At 22.6% G+C, this 5,382-nt stretch overlaps 1 long non-coding RNA gene across 1 annotated transcript; it reads right to left on the bottom strand.

The window, feature by feature from the left end:
• Positions 1 to 4,682: 4,682 nt before the first annotated feature.
• On the bottom strand, positions 4,683 to 5,118 carry LOC131611878 (uncharacterized). Its single transcript, XR_009287216.1, has 2 exons — positions 5,051 to 5,118; positions 4,683 to 4,930 (listed from the first exon to the last, which is right to left on the bottom strand). It is a non-coding gene; the product is annotated as an uncharacterized LOC131611878 (long non-coding RNA).
• Between the last annotated feature and the right edge of the window lie 264 nt (positions 5,119 to 5,382).

Genomic DNA, 5,382 nt, shown 5'->3' with positions numbered 1-5,382 from the left:
ATATCAACGCTAGCCATTGTCGAAGATTTCACCTTATATTTATATCTTTTGAGATTTAAAACTTACATGCTCATTTTATATTCAATTGAAATGAAAGATATGGAAGGTAAAAAGTATTCAAAAGTTTTGTTCCTAAAAACAAAAGCAATGGAAAAAGTTAAATAAATAAGATGAATTAATATATTTTATAATATTATTGTTACTTTTTTAAAATGTTTTTAATTATGTATATATATATGTATATATATATATATATATATATCTATATATATATATATATATCTATATATATATATATATATATTTATATCTATATTTATATATAATTATATATTATAAACTGTTATTCGTTCAGTTCATTCTATATTATTTAATATTATTATGAAAACATATAATTGACCCTTTTTTGACTCTTTCAATAATGAAAATATTAATTACTCATTATATATGTTTAATATGTAGATTACTTTTTAATTATTTTTTGAATTATAATGTTATTTTTGTTGTAACCTAATAAATATGTTGTTAAATTTTCTATTAAATTATTTAGAATATAAAAGTCAATGTGAGATCTTCTTTCTTTTGTATTTTTGTTGCTAGTATTTAAGAATGATTTTGCTTTTCTTTTAGCTTTTTGTTGTAATTGGTCTTTCTTTGAAGCACGTTAAAATTTGAACTATATATTTCTCTTTTGCAAAGTGAGAATGTGAAAATGTTTTGTAGAGATATTTTTATAGAGGCAATATTTTAGATCAAGATTTGAAGATAGAGTTGATTGGTAAAAATGTCACATCCGCAAAAAATTAAAGCAACAAGAAATCAAGTTTTTATAAGTATATATATATATATATATATATATATATATATATATATATATACCAAATATGGAACTTTAATTTTAAAAATGAGCCATTAATTTAAATTATTTGTTGATTATTACAAAAAATTATATTCAAGTTTGGTTAAAATTTTTCTATTTGTTACTTAATATTAATCTAATATACATAGAATTAAAATAAAAAACTAGCCGAAAGAAAGTTAACACAACTTAACTTCTTTTAGTTAAAAAAATTTGAGTTCATTTCTAGAATTAAAAATAAAAAATTTGAGAACATATGTGGTGTGTATTATGCATTTTTAAAATTTCTATTATTAAGCAAAATAACCTCTTAATTTAGAAATTGCGAGTATTTTAAAAAAAAACTATATCAATGAACAAGTAATGGGTATATTAAACTTACTCTTGGTTGGATCATTTAAATTTTAAAGTTGATGGTGAATCCAATCATGTTGCGGTTTAATCATCACGTATCTATTTTTTTATTAAAATTCAAGTTTTTAAATTATTAGTAATTTTCTCATTCATTTCATCTTTTATTTCAAAAATTAGCACGGTTCAAATTAAATTTTTAAGGTATTGAAAATTTGTCTACTAGAGACTTGTCTTTCGACCATTTCTTTAAACATTCACTATTATCAAAGGAATCGGGCCTAAATTGAAGGATTCAGCGGCCTCGACGTACATAAAGCTCTTTGATTTGATATCAAGAGTACTAACTATTGGCTAGAGTGCGAATTTGTGATTGGAAACATTCGAGAGATATCATGGAAAGGCTAAGGTACATGATTTGCAAGAGAAATAACTATCCAGTATGACTCGACCAGTTTGCTCATCTAAATTAAAAGGTAAAAAAACTCATTTCCTAGAAAAAAGTGAGAATATAATGAATCTTTCTTACTGCCTAATAATAATTATAATAATAATAATAATAAAAGAATTAATAATATACATAATAAAAATAATAGAAATATTATTTCAAGAAACTATTTCTTTAAAAAAATAAATGTCCATGTCTAAATTTTTGTAGAATTGTATTGGATCGTCTTCCAAACGAACTTAAAATAATTTCTTTTGTTTTTGTTGACATTTTTATCATGAAACTATATAAGAATAAAACAAATATTTAAGTTTTTTCTAAAATAGTTGATTAAAATGAAATACACACGTTTAAATTTTCAGGCATTTAACATTCATCCATAGTTTGAAATAGGTGACAAGAATTTACTTTTAAATTCTGATTCACTTGTAATAGTCATGTTTAAGGAATTATTTTATTTTTGATAATATATATTATTAGAAAATATAAATTCAAAATACAATAAGGCAATTCATTTTATTTATTTTGATTTATTGAAGGGTATATTAACTTCTCATTCATTACAACAACATTTGCGAATTAGTAATCCCTCGCATTTACCACCTTTATTATAGCCATCTGTTTCACAACGTTCACGACCATTGTCATTAGACTGGCATCCAGTACCATCTAGACAATGTTTTCCCAAAGGATTTTCCACAGGACTTCTCGCCAAAATTTTCTCACCACTTGATATCCCTACAACCAAAAAAATGTTACGTAAATTTCAATTCACTAATTATGTTTTACGAATTTATTAGATTAGTTATTATATTAAACGAATACAAAATGATAGATCAAATAAATTTTATTCTTTACCTGACAGCAACATCATACTAATAAACAAAACCAAACAAAGGTAAAATCGGTTGATATCAACGCTAGCCATTGTCGAAGATTTCACATTATATTTATATCTTTTGAGATTTAAAACTTACATGCTCATTTTATATTCAATTGAAATGAAAGATATGGAAGGTAAAAAGTATTCAAAAGTTTTGTTCCTAAAAACAAAAGCAATGGAAAAAGTTAAATAAATAAGATGAATTAATATATTTTATAATATTATTGTTACTTTTTTAAAATGTTTTTAATTATGTATATATATATATATATATATATATATATATATATATATATATATATATATATATATATATATAATTATATATTATAAACTGTTATTCTTTCAGTTCATTCTATATTATTTAATATTATTATGAAAACATATAATTGACCCTTTTTTGACTCTTTCAATAATGAAAATATTAATTACTCATTATATATGTTTAATATGTAGATTACTTTTTAATTATTTTTTGAATTATAATGTTATTTTTGTTGTAACCTAATAAATATGTTGTTAAATGTTCTATTAAATTATTTAGAATATAAAAGTCAATGTGAGATCTTCTTTCTTTTGTATTTTTGTTGCGAGTATTTAAGAATGATTTTGCTTTTCTTTTAGCTTTTTGTTGTAATTGGTCTTTCTTTGAAGCACGTTAAAATTTGAACTATATATTTCTCTTTTGCAAAGTGAGAATGTGAAAATGTTTTGTAGAGATATTTTTATAGAGGCAATATTTTAGATCAAGATTTGAAGATAGATTTGATTGGTAAAAATGTCACATCCGCAAAATATTAAAGCAACAAGAAATCAAGTTTTTATTAGTATATATATATATATATATATCTATATATATATATATATATATACCAAATATGGAACTTTAATTTTAAAAATAAGCCATTAATTTAAATTATTTGTTGATTATTAAAAAAAATTATATTCAAGTTTGGTTAAAATTTTTCTATTAGTTACTTAATATTAATCTAATATACATAGAATTAAAATAAAAAACTAGCCGAAAGAAAGTTAACACAGCTTAACTTCTTTTAGTTAAAAAAATTTGAGTTCATTTCTAGAATTAAAAATAAAAAATTTGAGAACATATGTGGTGTGTATTATGCATTTTTAAAATTTCTATTATTAAGCAAATTAACCTCTTAATTTAGAAATTGCGAGTATTTTAAAAAAAACTATATCTATGAACAAGTAATGGGTATATCAAACTTACTCTTGGTTGGATCATTTAAATTTTAAAGTTGATGGTGAATCCAATCATGTTGCGGTTTAATCATCACGTATCTATTTTTTTATTAAAATTCAAGTTTTTAAATTATTAGTAATTTTCTCATTCAATTCATCTTTTATTTCAAAAATTAGCACGGTTCAAATTAAATTTTTAAGGTATTGAAAATTTGTCTACTAGAGACTTGTCTTTCGACCATTTCTTTAAACATTCACTATTATCAAAGGAATCGGGCCTAAATTGAAGGATTCAGCGGCCTCGACGTACATAAAGCTCTTTGATTTGATATCAAGAGTACTAACTATTGGCTAGAGTGCGAATTTGTGATTGGAAACATTCGAGAGATATCATGGAAAGGCTAAGGTACATGATTTGCAAGAGAAATAACTATCAAGTATGACTCGACCAGTTTGCTCATCTAAATTAAAAGGTAAAAAAACTCATTTCCAAGAAAAAAGTGAGAAAATAATGAATCTTTCTTACTGCCTAATAATAATTATAATAATAATAATAATAAAAGAATTAATAATATACATAATAAAAATAATAGAAATATTATTTCAAGAAACTATTTCTTTAAAAAAATAAATGTCCATGTCTAAATGTTTGTAGAATTGTATTGGATCGTCTTCCAAACGAACTTAAAATAATTTCTTTTGTTTTTGTTGACATTTTTATCATGAAACTATATAAGAATAAAACAAATATTTAAGTTTTTTCTAAAATAGTTGATTAAAATGAAATACACACGTTTAAATTTTCGGGCATTTAACATTCATCCATAGTTTGAAATAGGTGACAAGAATTTACTTTTAAATTCTGATTCACTTGTAATAGTCATGTTTAAGGAATTATTTTATTTTTGATAATATATATTATTAGAAAATATAAATTCAAAATACAATAAGGCAATTCATTTTATTTATTTTGATTTATTGAAGGGTATATTAACTTCTCATTCATTACAACAACATTTGCGAATTAGTAATCCCTCGCATTTACCACCTTTATTATAGCCATCTGTTTCACAACGTTCACGACAATTGTCATTAGACTGGCATCCAATACCATCTAGACAATGTTTTCCCAAAGGATTTTCCACAGGACTTCTCGCCAAAATTTTCTCACCACTTGATATCCCTACAACCAAAAAAATGTTACGTAAATTTCAATTCATTAATTATGTTTTACGAATTTATTAGATTAGTTATTATATTAAACGAATACAAAATGATAGATCAAATAAATTTTATTCTTTACCTGACAGCAACATCATACTAATAAACAAAACCAAACAAAGGTAAGATCGGTTGATATCAACGCTAGCCATTGTCGAAGATTTCACCTTATATTTATATCTTTTGAGATTTAAAACTTACATGCTCATTTTATATTCAATTGAAATGAAAGATATGGAAGGTAAAAAGTATTCAAAAGTTTTGTTCCTAAAAACAAAAGCAATGGAAAAAGTTAAATAAATAAGATGAATTAATATATTTTATAATATTATTGTTACTTTTTTAAAATGTTTTTAATTATGTATATATATATATATATATATATATATATTTATATATAATTATATATTATAA

The sequence above is a fragment of the Vicia villosa genome, linkage group LG6 (assembly GCF_029867415.1).
Source record: "Vicia villosa cultivar HV-30 ecotype Madison, WI linkage group LG6, Vvil1.0, whole genome shotgun sequence".
NCBI lineage: Eukaryota > Viridiplantae > Streptophyta > Magnoliopsida > Fabales > Fabaceae > Vicia > Vicia villosa.
This window is presented reverse-complemented; position numbering and strand designations above follow the sequence as displayed.